This window comes from Oncorhynchus clarkii, chromosome 11 (genome assembly GCF_045791955.1).
Source record: "Oncorhynchus clarkii lewisi isolate Uvic-CL-2024 chromosome 11, UVic_Ocla_1.0, whole genome shotgun sequence".
Taxonomy (NCBI): Eukaryota; Metazoa; Chordata; class Actinopteri; order Salmoniformes; family Salmonidae; genus Oncorhynchus; species Oncorhynchus clarkii.
In genome coordinates, this window is record NC_092157.1 from 8,844,697 (window position 1) to 8,862,094 (window position 17,398).

At 39.7% G+C, this 17,398-nt stretch overlaps 1 pseudogene; it reads left to right on the forward strand.

Moving 5' to 3' along the window:
- Positions 1–1,614: 1,614 nt before the first annotated feature.
- Positions 1,615–16,717, forward strand: LOC139420515 (sialic acid-binding Ig-like lectin 13; annotated as a pseudogene).
- The last annotated feature ends 681 nt before the right edge of the window (positions 16,718–17,398 follow it).

Below are 17,398 nucleotides of genomic sequence, written 5' to 3' on the forward strand. Positions count from 1 at the left end.
TACAAACAGCACACTGGAAATCATGTAACAGAAAGGTCAAATATATGAATATGTTTAACATGATATGAATCACTCTAAACTGAATCTGAACTTTATTCATCTTAAATATCCCCAGTACATGTCTATGTTCATGTGTGTATTGTTGGAAGTTATTATGTTGTTTTTCATTTTGAGTGTTGATCAAGAGACACAAATGAGGCTGCATTTGAGGTTGTTCATTAATTGCACTGTAATAAAAACCCACCTGCTGGGTAAAGTACGTCCTCAGCTCCTGGGTCTCCTTCTCCCAGAAGGCCTTGGGCAGGTCCAAGAGGGTTTTGTGTAGAAGGGATACAGCTTTTTGTCAAAATGAACTTTTCCTAGCAAATGTAGGAGAACTTGTGCAGCAGGTTGGGAGAATTAACGTAGCAGGTTAGGATAATTAGATTAAGGTAAGAAAAAGGGTTAGGGTTAGCTAAATTAAAACATAAAATCAACTTAAGAACCTCAATTTGACAAAAGCTGTATCCCATCTAGACATGACCGTCGGGGAGGTACACCTTGCCCTGAAGGTTGATGGCTCCCTCCTGTGGCTCCCAGCCCACCATGCTCTTCCTGGCAGATAGAAGTGATGTAATGAAAGAGGAAGTGGGTGCAGGAGAATTGTGGAAGGGTGTGATAATCCATCAGCTACAATTACAGTTACTCTGTTTCTGGCAAAGTCTGTTTTTCATGCTGAAAGATAATGTGAGATCCGGGAATCTTTTACTGAACTCAAATTTAACTAATCAAGTTGGATGGATTTTGGTTTATGATTTACCTATATTTAAAAAAAATCAAGCCTGTGAGATAGAGGAGAGGGAGAAGGTTATATTGCAGCACGTTTCCATTGTTGTATCAAGGGCGAACTTGACTACTTGGGGGCCTGTAACAAAATGCTGTAAAGGGGTCCCCTTCCCCTAAAAGGGTTATTTACCCACCACACATACATTAACTGCAATGAATATTATTATCCCACAATTAAAAATATATTGTGTATAAGTGTTTCATTTTTGCCAGTAATGAAATGTATATAGGCCATATCAAGCTGTTGAGTCAGTGGCTGACACACACTTTGTGTGTAGAATCAGTCAGTGGGCAGCTGGGGCCCATTTCATTTGAAACTGGTGAAACATGGATCAGGCCAACTCTGCAATGTTTCAAGTAACTGAGACTAATTGTTCTGGAGTAGAAGGTTCAATAGAAAATTACAATGTTCTAAATGCTTAAATTAGCATACCATGTTTTCACAACTGATGTTGACACCCATCACATATAGACTATTCAACATCCTGTCATATAAATGCACTTATTAGGAAGTATGTCACTGATGAGATGTGAGATGTGCCACATGAATTTCTTCTCACTGTTGTAAGGCAAGTGTCAACAACTTCACATCTTATCTTTATATTTTAGTAATGAGATTCAAAATGTTCAATGTACGGCTGTTAGTTCATGTATTAGCTTCACAACTGAAGAACCTATGTGATTATGGACTAAAGTTTCAATGTGATACAGTATGTGTCACGTGACCTACTCTACCAGGAAGTGAATGTTTGACCTGTTTCAGGTGATCAGTAGTGAATGCGTTCTCACATGGCTTGTCCTGAGAACATGTTTTTTTCTCATTGGCCTCTTTATGTCAGGTGAGTCTTCCACTCAACAACAATTAGTTATGAATCAGACATAAAGGAAAAACCACAAGTCATGATATTTTATGGGATGTGTGATATACTGGCTTTTTAATTGTGTAGAAAAGTGTACAGTTCCTTCCTGATTAGTGTATTTTAATAGTCTGGATTCAAACTGTCCCGTGAAAATGTATTTAGCATATTTTTGATACTGAACATTATCAGTTATTCAATCAAAAGCTGATATTAGATAAATGGAAACTGAGTGAACAAATAACACAACATTTACATACTTATTTCATTCATTTCTTAAACAACGTTATGCAACACCCAATGTCCCTGTTTAAAAAAGTAATTGCCCCTTTACACTCAATAACTGGTTGTGCCTCCTTCAGCTGAAATGACTCCAACCAAATGCTTCCTGTAGTTGTTGATCAGTCTCTCACGTTGCTGTGGAGGAATTTTGGCCCACTTTCCCCTGCAGAACTGATTTAACTCAGTGACATTTGTGGGTTTTCAAGCATCGTTTCAAGTCCTGTCACAGTATCTCATTTGGGATTAGGTCTGGACTTTGACTAGGCCATTCCAAAACTTTACATTTGGTACATTAAATACATTTTAATGTATTCCTGATTGTGTGTTTTGGAATGGTGACATAACCAGTTATTGAGTATAAGGTGGGAATTACTTTTTCACACAGGGGCGTGAGAGTTGCATAACTTTGTTAATGAAATATATTAAATAACTATAACAATTTTTTTTGTTATTTGTAAACTCAAGTTCCCTTTATCTAATATTAGGTTTTAGATGAAGATCTGATAACATTCAGTAAAAAAAGAAGCAAAATAGAGAACCAGAAAGGGGGAAAACCTTTTCATGGCATTGTATGTTCATGTGAATCCAACGTCAGTGTTTGGTTAACAGTATATCTTCCACCACTGTCCCTGTCCCCATACCGGGCTCAAAATAGTGGTCATCTGCTCACAACCACACGTCACCTCACTCCTTGACAACACACCAACCAATTGAAAAATCACCTGTACATAGAAATAAATTCATATTAATGTTATTGGGAGAAACTGTACCAATGATGTGTATAAACCCTGGATCGCTGATTCTATGTAACGGCCAATGAGAGACTTTAAATCCACCGGTCTCTATATATGGTAGTCCCCAGAAGAAGCAGTCCTCCATAATAATTCATGGAATTCTACAGTATTTAAATAAAATGTTTCATGGACTATATTACATGTATTTAAGTATTTTGTTGTAGAAGGGACAGTAAAGTTAGTACTCTATAAATAAAATACTTTAATATCTTCGACGACACACGTGACAGTGGTCAGCTATGCATTGTTTTAATTGTCTTTTCGGTTGTCCTACGTAGGCTTTTCCACATGAACATGTGATGAGATAGATTACTCCCTTTTCCTTGCAAGAGATGATACCCCTAACAGGGATGTTTCCACCTGTATGTGGGTGTCTGAAGGATGTTTTTGTAGTGCTATTGAACTGTGAGCATGAGTCACATTGGTATTTCCAACTTGTATTGTGTGTCAAGAGTGTCTGAGTGGGCTCATGGGGCAGGTCAGATCTCACTAAGCCATCCTGGGTTGGTCCTTGAGGTGTGCAATTGTTGTGTCTGATTGCAGAATATGCCAGTGCTTCTTCAGGATTGCTTTCATTTTCTCTGAACACTTGGTGTACTTAGTGCAAAATATTTGTTTTTCTTCTTTGGTTTAGTTTTTAGCAATTCTTCTCGTGGTTTTTGAGATATTTCCATCGTTGCATCATCAATAGTTTTTTCCATGTAGCCTCTGATTTTGAAATTATTTGTCATTTTCTTAGCATTGCTGTCAAAATCTGAATGTTGGCCACAGATTAGTTTAACCCTGCATAACTGGCTGTATGGTAGACCATTCCTGAGGGGAAGGGGATGCATAATATCTCCACGTAGCAGGGTATTGAGGTCTGTTGTGCTTTGTGTACAAGTCTGTATGTAATGCACCACTCTTTGATGATCCATAAGTCCAGGTAGTTTATATTTCTCTCAACAGTGAACAGTGAATTTGAGATATTCAGAGCTCTCGCTTAGCAGAGTTTGGAATTCATTTAGTTCCTGCTGACTTCCTTCCCAGAGCACAGACATCATCTATGTATCTCTTCCATGAGAGGATTTTAGAAAGTAGGGAGTGTGTCTCTGTTTTGTAAGTGGTTCCTCAAATTGTTTCACATACAGGTTCACATAGTTGGGGGCAAAGGAAAATAGGAAAAATAAAAAACTCTGACTCAAAGATGAAGCAGCTATTGTATAATACCAATTTAGTGAGTTTCAAGATGCAACCATTGGCTGGAGAAACGGTAGGGTCTCTCTACTGAAGGAAGTGTTGTAGGTCACAAAATATTATTTAAAAGTTTGCATTAAAGTGTCTGTAATAGAATATACTTGTCTAAAACGAATATAGACATTAATAAATGCATTTCTATAGCTTCCTACATCTGTTTTACACTGGAGGAGGAGTAACAAGATGGCTGTGCAGTTGCCTCCAAACAGAGGCCCCTGTTAGTCATCTAGGGTTAATACATATCATTGGACTGAACTGAAAATATATCAGAACCTCCCTGATGTTGACTTTCATGTTGCAGGTGTTCTGGCCTGTTTTGGTCGACGAGATTTGAATGCCACAATGCCAGATAGACTGGATGTACTGACTGGCTCCTGTGTGCAAATCCCATGTTCATTTGATATTCCTGACCAAAATAAGTATACATTTAACAGCACAATACTAACCTCTGGAGTGTGGATAAAAGAAATCCCGTACTTTGATCTACATCCGGACAGAGTGATATTTAACAGTAGTAAGATGGTCAACAGATATCAAGGGAAGATAACTGGAAACATGTCCCAGAAGAACTGCACCACAGTCTTCTTCAATATAACCACCAGTTACTCTGATAAATACTACCTCAGGATTGAGAGTCAACCATTCCTTGCAACAGACATTAGAAAGTCTGTTAATATCGTTGTCAGGGGTAAGAGACAATTCAACTTTTAACCAACTATTTTTTCCAGTTTAGATTCCTTTCATCAAAGATAAGAGTAGAACAAGTGGACAGTTTAACTGTTAGTGTAAAATAGATTTATCTACAATGTATTACAGATTTTCCTTCCAGTCCCATCATTACTGTCTCAGGTGAGGTGAAGGATGGGACCCCTGTCAGCTTGAACTGCTCTGCTGTCGCTCCCTGTCCCGAACACCCCCCTGAGCTGACATGGACTCTCCCAACATAGTTCACACCTGAGAACCAACTGCAGGAGAATCCAGACCAAACTAAATCAGTTCTCTCCACGGTGACCTTCACTCCGTCATACCTTCATCATGAGAAGAACATCACTTGTACTGCAGTCTACCCAGTAGGGACAAGCAACAAGAGAGCTGAACATAACATGATGCTTAACGTTTCATGTAAGATTTAGTCACCGGTTCCTGTAGAATAGATCATTCTATCATGTTTTCACTGATGATTGATTGTAATAGTGGTTTTGATGAGACTATTCAATATACCATATCCAGATACATTCTAAATGAACCCCTCTCCCTCAGTCTCTCCTAAGGACACCTTGGCCTCCATCAGTCCAGCTGATCCAGTATTAGTGGGCAGCTGTGTTAATCTGACCTGCAGCAGTACAGCCAACCCTCCTGTGACAACCTTCACCTTGTTCCAGATCTGTGGAGATAAACAAATACAGGTAGCATCTGGACAGAGCTACACCCTCAATGTGACTGCTGGTGATGGAGGACTGTACTACTGTGAAGCAAGAAATAGTCACGGCTGTGGGAAGTCGAATGAAGTGCAGCTGGCTATAAAAGGTAAAATGGGCACGTAGGGCACAATCGTAGGTTAGATATACAATATATATTCAAAAGTATGTGGACACCCCTTCAAATGCGTAGATGTAGAAGAGGTACTTCTACACACCTGTTGTAACGTCTTTCTTCCTGGAAAGGAGAGGACCAAAGTGCAGTGTGATTAGTGTCCATGGTTATTTAATGACAGAAACTCAACATGAACACACTACAAAACAATAAACGTGGCAAAACCCAAAAACAGTCCTATCTGTTACAGAGACAGGAGACAATCATCCACAAATCCCAACACAAAACAGGCTACCTAAATATGGCTCCCAATCAGAGACAATGACTAACACCTGCCTCTGATTGAGAACCATATCAGGCCAAACGTAGAAATAGACAAACTAGACACAACATAGAATGCCCACCCAGCTCACGTCCTGACCAACACTAAAACAAGGAAAACACACAAGAACTATGGTCAGAACGTGACACCTGCTGTATGTATCTAGGTATGATACGGTTTTAGGATCTTAATTTGATCACTGTATTGTTGCTTAGAAGTATATTGCATTGTGGGAAACAGAGATAAGCTTTGTGATTTGCATATATTCAACAGAATCCTGCACTAAAACATGGTTATATTAATAGTATTACACTTATCATGCAGCCTTATTTTGTCCAGCTAATAGACTCACCACCAATGGAACAACATTACAGAGGAAACGTTCAAATCCTTTTGCTGCAGGATTATTTCACTGCAACAATACTGGCTAAATTAAGATCTTACATCTGTACATCTACAGTATGTGTATAATTTGTAATATTAGACAATGTGCAAAATGTTTCCTCTTTTTGGAACAGATGGCTATAATGTGTGTTTTATTTACAGGGCATGAAGAGCCTGTTAACCCAAAGGTTTTTGAGATTGTAGGAAAAACCTTGGGGTTGATTTTCCTTTTCAAATCAAATCAAATCAAATGTATTTATTTTTTTCAGCCTTTTCAGCCTGATCACATTCTTTGCATGGTAAAAAGTTATTCCCAGCCTCAGTTTTAACATATTTATCATGCTGATTGTGCTTTTGTATATGAAAACCTAAATGATGTCAATATACCTTTATTCTTGTCTTCCAGGAGGAGGAGAACATCTAGACTCCCCAGTGGGTTTGACATGACAGACCGTTCACAGGGACTGGTGGGAATGGTAGAATAAACCTTTAAAACCCATCTAGAATGTGTGTTTCAGGAAGAATTGAATGAATACTGTGTTGTGTAACCAACTGTAACTATGAAGTCATTATTCTTCTGAAGTGTCGGTCCTGACAACTGATCCTTTCTCTGTGTTCTCTCCACAGAACTCCCCGGTTGGGACAGTGTGCTCTAACCAGGCCACGGTCAGTAGAGGGAACCAAGAACCACCACTTAACAACCTAGATGGGCTTCATGCACAAGTCAATAAAAGAGGTACATTTCATGTATTTTGCCAATGGGTGTTACATTTGTTTACGTATAGTATTGTCATTGTGTATTAACTTTATTTTGACACTTTTGTTACAGCTATAATCGTGTGCTCTTTATCTACGTATTTGTGGAATTTGCTGGGATGAAAAGTGTTAAACTTTTGTATATATATATTTTTTTCACCTTTAGTTAACCAGGTAGGCCAGTTGAGAACAGGTTCTCATTTACAACTGCGACCTGGCCAAGATAAATCAAAGCAGTGCGACAAAAACAACACAGAGTTACACACATGGGATAAACCAACGTACATTCAATAACAATAGAACAATCTGTATACAGTGTGTGCAAATAAAGTAAGGAGGTAAGGCAATAAATAGGCCAATTGTGGCGAAGCAATTTACACTGGAGTGATATACAGTTGAACTCGGAAGTTTACATACACCTTTGCCAAATACATTTGAACTCAGTTTTTCACAATTCCTGACATTTAATCCTAGTAAAAATGCCCTGTCTTAGGTGAGTTAGGATCACCACTTTATTTTAAGAATGTAAAATGTCAGATTAATACTAGAGAGAATTTATTTATTTCAGCTTTTTTTCTTTCATCACATTCCTAGTGGGTCTGAAGTTTACATACACTCAATTAGTATTTGGAAGCATTACCTTTAAATTGTTTAACTTGGGTCAAATATTTCGGGTAGCCTTCCATAAGCTTACCACAATAAGTTGGTGGAATTTTGGCCCATTCCTCCTGACAGAGCTGGTGTAACTGAGTCAAGTTTGTTGGCCTCCTTGCTCTCACACGCTTTTTCAGTTCTGTCCTCACATTTTCTATGGGATTGAGGTCAGGGCTTTGTGATGGCCACTCCAATACCTTGACTATGTTGTCCTTAAGCCATTTTGCCACAACTTTGGAAGTATGCTTGGGGTCATTGTCCATTTGAAAGACCATTTGCGACCAAGCTTTAACTTCCTGACTGATGTCTTGAGATGTAGCTTCACTATATCCACATAATTTTCCTGCCTCATGATGCCATCTATTTTGTGAAGTGCACCAGTCCCTCATGCAGCAAAGCACCCCCACAACATGATGCTGCCACCCCCGTGCTTCACGGTTGGGATGGTGTTCTTCGGCTTGCAAGCCTCCCCTTTTTCCTCCAAACATAACGATGGTCATTATGACTAAACAGTTCTATTTTTGATTCATCAGACCAGAGGACATCTCTCCAAAAAGATTGATCGTTGTCCACATGTGCAGTGCAGTCTTTTTATGGCGGTTTTGGTGCAGTAACTTCTTCCTTGCTGTCAATATAGGACTTGTTTTATTGTGGATATAGATACATTTGTACCTGTTTCCACCAGCATCTTCACAAGGTCATTTGCTGTTGTTCTGGGATTGATTTACACTTTTAGCACCAAAGTATGTTCATCGCTAGGAGACAGAACTCTTCACCTTCCTGAGCGGTATGACAGCTGCGTGGTCCCATGTTTATACTTGCATACTATTGTTTGTACAGATGAACGAGGTAACTTCAGACGTTTGGAATTGCTCCCAAGGATGAACCAGGCTTGAACCAGGAGGTCTTGGCTGATTTATTTAGATTTTCCCATGAGGTCAAGCAAAGTGGCACTGAGTTTGAAGGTAGGCCTTGAAACATCCGCAGGTACACCTCCAATTCACTCATTTGATGTCAATTAGCCTATCAGAAGTTCTAAAGCCATGACATCATTTTCTGGAATTTTCCAAGCTGTTTAACGGCACAGTCAACTTAGTGCATGTAAACTTCTGACCCGCTGGAATTGTAATACAGTGAATTATAAGTGAAATAATATGTCTGTAAACAATTGTTGGAAAGATTTGTTGTGTCATGCACAAAGTAGATGTCCTAACGGACTTGCCAAAACTATAGTTTGCTAACAAGAAATTTGTGGAGTAGTTGAAAAACGAGTTTTAATGACTCCAACCTAAGTGTATGTAAACTTCCGACTTCAACTGTATGTGCAGATGAGGATGTGCAAGTAGAAATACTGGTGTGCAAAAGAGCAGAAAAACAAAAACATATATGGGGATGAGGTAGGTAGTTGTTTGGATGGGCTATTTACAGATGGGCTGTGTACAGCTGCAGTGATTGGTAAGCTGCTCTGATAGCTGACGCTTAAAGTTAGTGAGGGAAATATAAGTCTCCAACTTCAGTGATTTTTGCAATTCGTTCCAGTCATTGGCAGCAGAAAACTGGAAGGAAAGGTGGCCGAAGGAGGTGTTGACTTTGGGGATGACCAGTGAAATATACCTGCTGGAGCGCGTGCTATGGTGACCAGTGAGCTGAGACAATGTGGAGCTTTACCTAGCAAAGACTTATAGATGACCTGGAGCCAGAGGGTTTAGAGATGGATATGTAGCGAGGACCAGCCAACGAGAGAATTCAGGTCGCAGTGGTGGGTTGTATATGGGGCTTTGGTGACATAAAAGCTGGCACTGTGATAGACTACATCCAATTTGCTGAGTAGAGTGTTGGAGGCTATTTTGTAAATTACATCTCCGAAGTCAAGGATCGGTAGGATCGTCAGTTTTATGAGGGTATGTTTGGCAGGACGAGTGAAGGAGGCTTTGTTGCGAAATGGGAAGCCGATTCTAGATTTAACTTTGGATTGGAGATGCTTAAGGTGAGTCTGGAAGGAGAGTTTACAGTCTAGCCAGACACCTAGGTATTTATAGTTGTCCAAATATTATAAGTCAGAACCGTCCAAGATATTGATGCTAGTCGGGCGGGCAGGTGTTAACACATTGTCCAAAGAAGGGCCAGATGTACACAGAATTCTGTCGTCTGCGTAGAGGTGAATCAAAAAATTACCCGCAGCAAGAGCGACATCATTGATACATACAGAGAAAATAGTCGGCCCGAGAATTGAACCCTGTTTTGATGAGACTATTCAACATACCATATCCAGATACATTGTAATTGAACCCCTCTCCCTCAGTCTCTCCTAAGGACACCTTGGCCTCCATCAGTCCAGCTGATTCAGTATCAGTGGGCAGCTGTGTTAATCTGACCTGCAGCAGTACAGCCAACCCTCCTGTGACAAACTTCACCTGGTTCCAGATCAGTGAGGGTAAAACAACACAGGTAGCATCTGAACAGAGTTGAATGAATATAATTGCGCTGGAGGAGAAGCCTGCCGTTTTACTGTCCCCTAACAAATTGTGCTTTTGTGGGTGTTTTTCCACGCTATCTGTAACTTATTTTGTGCATAATGTTTCTGCTACCGTCTGTTATGACCAAAAAGAGCTTCCAGAAATCAGGACATATTCTATTATAGACACATATTGCAAACTTTTAAATTATATTCGGTGACCTACAATACTTCCTTCAGTAGAGAGACCCTACCCGTGTTACAGCCAATGGTCGCATCTTGTATCTCACTGAACTGGTATTTTCCAATAACTATTTCATCTTTGAGTCAGAGTTTTTACTTCAAATTCGGGGTGTAGCCATGGGCTCCCCCTTTGCCCCCAACGATGCAAAACTGTATGTGGAACAATTTGAGGAAGCACTCATCTACAAAACAAAGACACACTCCCTTATTTCTAAAATCCTCCCATGGAAGAGATACATAGATGACGTCTTTGTGCTGTGGGAAGGAAGTCAGCAGGAACTAAATTAATTTCAAACTCTGCTAAACGAGAGCTCTGAATATCTCAAATTCACCATGCAGACCGATGAGGGAAAAATAAACTACCTGGATTTATGGATCATCAACGAGAATGATGCATTACATACAGACTTGTAAACACAGCCATCAGACCGCAAAAACCTCCTACCCTTCCCCTCAAGAATGGTCTACCATATAGCCAGTTATTAAGGGTTAAATTAATCTGTTGCCCAAAGTCAGATTTTGACAGCAATGCAAAGAAAATGAAAAAAAAATATTCAAAAACCAAGAGAGGATTTTCTAAAAAGTTGACCAAAGAAGAAAAACAATGCAACAGTCTTTTGCACTAAGGACACCAAGTGTTCAGAGAAAATGAAAGCAATCCCGAAAAAGCACTGGAATATTCTACAACCAGACAAAAAGATTGCAAACCTCTTCAAGGAACCCCCACTGTTGGTCTATAAGTGTTGTCACAATATTTTGGATAACTTAGTGAGATCTGACCTGCCCCCTGAGCCCACTCAGACACTCTTGACACACATTCCAAATGGGAACTACAAATGTGGCTCATCACATGTTCATGTGGGGAAGCCATTGCGTTACAAACAAAAAAAACATTTAAAACAATGCATAGCTGTAAGAACATTGATTATCTAGTAGCAGCTCACTTTGTTGAAGCTAACCATCCCATCTCCTCCCTCAAATACACAGGTATTGAGCATGTTGCTCTACCAAGGAGAGGAGGTAACATGGACATCCTACTACTGCAGAGAGAGGCCTACTGGATTTCCTATATAAAACATTGACCCCTAGTGGTCAGAATATTGACTTTCCTCTCAGGCCCTTCTTATGAACTATTCATTTCATGAAGAAGTCTTATAAATGGATCTATTCTTTCTACAGTTTATCAGCGTACAACCAATATGTTCCCCCTGTTGATGATGCTTATTATGCATTAGGGATGAACCAAAAGATGACATCTTATTAACATTTAATGAAATTAGAAACAATTAAATAAATGTGAAATTAAATTAAGGTATGTTGATGCAAATCTCATGCTAATGTTAATGAAAACAATAGCCTAATATATTCAATATGATGTAAACTATTGTCTTTTAACAGTTTCACTCAATTCACTCTAATTAACCTCATAGTTGTGACACAACCCTTATGATTGTCATTGGTTGCACTAATTACAATGTTTGTCTACATAACCTGGTTCAAACATTCATGACTTTACCCTGAAGAAGGAACAGTGATGCCGAAACGTTGGTGTTTTCCTTAATAAATTACTGGGAGTTTATATATATATATATAGAGTGTTCAACTCTCTTTGTTTTTATAGCTTACAGTGTATTCACCGTCAGTCAGCACCTCTACACTAAGTCATTTTCTCTGGGTGTGCTCCAGATAATGCTTTTTATATCACCTGAACATAACAAATAAAATAATAAACATGTGAAGATATTAAAGTGTTTTATTTATAGAGTACTAACTTTACTGTCCCTTCTACAACAAAATACTGAAATACATGTAATATAGTCCTTGAAACATTTGATTTAAATACTGTAGAATTCCATTAATTATCATGGAGGACTGCTTCTTCTGGGGAGTACCATATATAGAGACCGGTGGTTTCATAGTCTCTCATTGGCCGTTACATAGAATCAGCGATCCAGAGTTTATACCATCACTGTTACAGTCTCTCCCAATAATAATAGTTGTGGAAGGACCACCAGAGGGCAGGCTGGGCTCACGGATAGTAGCCCAACAAGGCATGTTGAGACAAGGTAACCAGAGGTAATTAAGCACAGCTGACGGTCATAATGACATATTCTCTTTCCCCTATAAGAGAGAGGATGGAACCAGCAGGGAGAGGAGAGACAAACCCTCTCTATAGAATGGCCACCAAGAGAAGGGAGCTAGCCAACGAAGATCCATTAAGACAGTGACAAATCTGTGATTGTTGTTAAAGTTTAAAGATAATCGTCTTGTGTTCCTGATTCATCTAAAGAAGAAGATGTATGTTGTTCCTTGGGAGATTCTCATTGATTGTGTTGAAGTGTTGTCAGAAATCTCTCAATAGAGAACTGCGTTCAACCAAGAAAACCTACTCCTGACTTGTTTATTCCACCTTTCTGTTTTAGAGTGACACCAAATGACTTGGTTCGCTCACATAATATTAACGTATTTCTATGTACAGGTGATTTTTCAATTGGTCGGTATGTTGTCAAGGAGTGGTGATAGGGACAGTGGTGGAAGCTATACTGTTAACAGCACACTGATGTCGGTTTCACATGAACATACAGGGACAGTGGTGGAAGTTATACTGTTAACTGCACACTGATGTCGGTTTCACATGAACATACAGGGACAGTGGTGGAAGTTATACTGTTAACAGCACACTGATGTCGGTTTCACATGAACATACAGGGACAGTGGTGGAAGCTATACTGTTAACAGCACACTGATGTCGGTTTAACATGAACATACAGGGACAGTGGTGGAAGCTATACTGTTAACTGCACACTGATGTCGGTTTAACATGAACATACAGGGACAGTGGTGGAAGTTATACTGTTAACTGCACACTGATGTCGGTTTCACATGAACATACAGGGACATGAAAAAGTATTTCCCCCTTTATGGTTCTCTACTTTTGCTTATTTGTTTTACTGTTATCAGATCTTCAACCAAAACCTAAAATTAGATAAAGGGAACTTGAGTTTATAAACTTTTTTTATAGTTATTTATTTTCTTTCATTAACAAAGTTATGCAACACCCAATACCCCTGTGTGAAAAAGTAATTGCCCCCTTACTCTCAATAACTGGTTGTGCCACCATTCCAAAACACACAATCTACATGAAAAGGGATTAAAAGCAACTAATTTAAAGTTTTGGAATGGCCTGCTCAATGTCCAGACCTAATCCCATTTGAGATATTGTGGCAGGACTTGAAACGAGCAGTTTATGCTTGAAAACCCATGAATGTCACTGATTTAAAGCAGATCTGCATGGGACAGTTTGCCAAAATTCCTCCACAACAATGTGAGAGACTGATCAACAATTACAGGGAATGTATGGTTGGTTGTCATTTCAGCTGAAGGAGGCACAGCCAGTTATTTAGTGTAGGGGAGCATAACTTTGTTTAAGAAATAAATTAAATAAGTATGTAAATGTTGTGTTATTTGTTCACTCAGGTTCCATTTATCTAATATCATCTTTTGATTGAATATCTGAAAATATGCAAAAACTTTTTCACAGCAGTTTAAATCCAGACTATTAAATACACTAATCAGGAATTAACTGTACACTTTTCTACACAATTAAAAGGCTGGAATATAGCACATCCCATAAAATATAATGACTTGTGGTTATTCCTTTATGTCTGATTCATAACTAGTTGTTGTTGTGTGGAAGACTCACCTGACATAAAGAGGCAAATGAGAAAAAACATGTTCTCAGAACAAGCCATGTGAGAACTCACACACTACTGATCACCTGAAACAGTACAAACATACACTTACTGGTGGAGTAACTCAACTCACACAACACATTAAACCATCCCCATATCAAATACACGATGTCCTTCAGTTGTGAAGCTAATACATGAACAAACAGCAGTACATTAGAACATATTGAATTTCATTACTCAGAATTAATCTCCTTTAATTTATTTTGAACATTAAAATTAACAGGAGATATAGTGAAGAAGTCGATACTTGCCTTAGACGGTAACGTAAACTGTCTACAGCAGAAACTGTCACACACATAGTGAGGTCTGACTAACTAAAGTGATGAAATTCATGTGGCATATCTCACATCTCATCAGTGAAATACTTCCTAATATGTGTATGAGAAATCATTTTAAAGGAATACTACTGTATTTAATGTCCCTTTCTCGGGGTAGGACAGGTCAGCAGCATTTTGAAACGGGCCCCTGAATCACTAAGTCTGCCCCCAATAAATTGCTAAAATAAACTTTTGGCAGCAAAACCATAATCCCTCTCCCGTATCTCCCGTATCTCCCGTATCTCCTGTATCTCCCTCTCCCGTATCTCCCGTATCTCCTGTATCTCCTGTATCTCCCTCTCCCGTATCTCCCTCTCCCGTATCTCCCGTATCTCCCGTATCTCCCTCTCCCATATCTCCTGTATCTCCTGTATCTCCCTATCCCGTATCTCCCTCTCCCGTATCTCCCGTATCTCCTGTATCTCCCTCTCCCGTATCTCCCGTATCTCCTGTATCTCCCGTATCTCCCGTATCTCCTGTATCTCCCATATCTCCTGTATCTCCCTCTCCAGTATCTCCCGTATCTCCCTCTCCCATATCTCCTGTATCTCCTGTATCTCCCTATCCCGTATCTCCCTCTCCCGTATCTCCCGTATCTCCTGTATCTCCCTCTCCCGTATCTCCCGTATCTCCTGTATCTCCTGTATCTCCCTCTCCCGTATCTCCCGTATCTCCCTCTCCCGTATCTCCCGTATCTCCTGTATCTCCTGTATCTCCCTCTCCCGTATCTCCCTCTCCCGTATCTCCCGTATCTCCCGTATCTCCCGTATCTCCCTCTCCCGTATCTCCCTCTCCCATATCTCCTGTATCTCCTGTATCTCCCTATCCCGTATCTCCCTCTCCCGTATCTTCCGTATCTCCTGTATCTCCCTCTCCCGTATCTCCCGTATCTCCCGTATCTCCCGTAACTCCCATATCTCCCAGGCTTGAATGGGAATATCTGTGGGATTTTAAAAAATCTAGTAAAATGATGAACCCAAATCCACGATTAATTTATTAAAATATAAAAAAGAAAAGTTAAATTAGAGTTTGATAGAAAACATATGGTTGTCACATTATGTTTCAATATGAAAAACAGACTTGGTATGAAACAGAGTAACTGTAATTGTATCTGAGTGATTCTCACACACCACTCAACTTCTCCGACACCAACTTCCTCTTTGAGGTCTATTTGCAAAGAGGAGCCTGGTGGGCTGGATGCCACAGAGACACTCTTTTCACTCCACTTTGAAACGGAATTTACTTTATTGTAGCAGTTTATTAGAATTTATGTAACAGGTTAGGAGAATTAACACAGCATGTTAGTAGCCTGAGGTTAAGGCCAGGTTAAATAGTCAGGTTTAGTGAAAATGCTCTCCTATCCAGGGTTGGATGACCTCATTTGGGACCCTGAGCTTACTTTTCTGCTATTAAACACATTTTGCCATGGGGCTGATAGAAAAGGTTGCCGTTTTAACGCTACAATCAGATGACCTCATTTGGGACCCTGAGCTTACTTTTCTGCTATTAAACACATTTTGCCATGGTGCAGAGAGGAACATTTGCAATTTGATAATGCTATTCTACACATTTTGCAATGAGGCTGAGACAAAATTTGCAGTTTTAAAGCTAATTCCCTGATATTCAACACATTTTGCCATGAGGTCGATAGGAAAGGTTTCAGTTTTAAAGCTAATTTCCTGTAATTCTACATGTGCTATCATATGCTATCTGGGGCCGTTCGGTAATCTGTCCCTGCTCCTAATCTGCTACCAAAATAATTTCTTATTGAAGTGTTGTGAAAAGAGTGTGTCCCATGTGCAACAGGAGAGAGCAAGCGACCTGCAGGGCATGGGCGGCAGAGTAGACATGGGCCCTCTGTTCGACGGTCAAGTCTAGATGAGATAAAGCTTTTGTCAAGTTGAAGTTCTTGAAGTTCTTTTAGCATTTTAGCTAATTCTAACCCTTTTCCGTACTTTCATCTAATCATCATAACCTGATACGTTAATTATCCTAACCTGCTGCATAAATTCTGCTAAACTTGCTAGAAAACTACATTTTCACAAAAGCTGTATCCCTCCGAGACAAATCCAGCTTCGACCTGCCCAAGGCCTTCTGGGAGAAGGAGACCCAGGAGCTGAGGGCGTACGTGCTTCTACACCTGCATTGCTTGCTGTTTGGGGTTTTAGGCTGGGTTTCTGTACAGCACTTTGAGATATCAGCTGATGTACGAAGGGCTATATAAATTTGATTTGATTTGATTTGATTTGATTTACCCAGCAGGTGGGGGGAGAGCTGAAGGCTCTGGAGGACAAGGTCAGGAATTGAGAGGTGGAGGGACCAGATGGTTCAGAGAGAGAAGAGAGAAAGCATTGACTATTGGACATTATACTACGCTGATGCTGCTATATGGTGGGAATGGGGATATGGGGGGACTGACAAAAAATGGACTAACAAGCTCATTGCAGTTATGTGGAAACTGCTTTGCCTATATGTGGATAAAATGTATGAAAATACAATGGAATTATGCAGTTTAGGTTAGGCTGACACTCAGTATCAATGGATATGTGAGTTGGTATTAGGCCATATTTTTTTTATTTAACTCGGCAAGTCAGTTATGAACAAAATCTTACTTTTAATGACGGCCTAGGAACAGTGCCTTGTGCCTGCCTTGTTCGGAGGAGGAACTATACATTTTTACCTTGACAACTTGGGAATTTGATCTAGCAACCTTTACGATTACTGGCCCAATGCTCTAACCACTAGGCGACCTGCCACCCCAATAGAGCAGAACCAATGTCTAGCGGTATCTTAACAACATCTTGTATACAAGTATACATTGCCATCAGAAGGTATTCATACTCCATTATAACAAAGTGAAAATATGTTTTTAGAGATTTTCACAGATTTATGGAAAATTAAATACAAAAATATCTGATTCATATAAGTAGTCAAACCCCTGAATCAATACATGTTAGAATCACCTTTGGCAGTGATTATAGCTTTGAG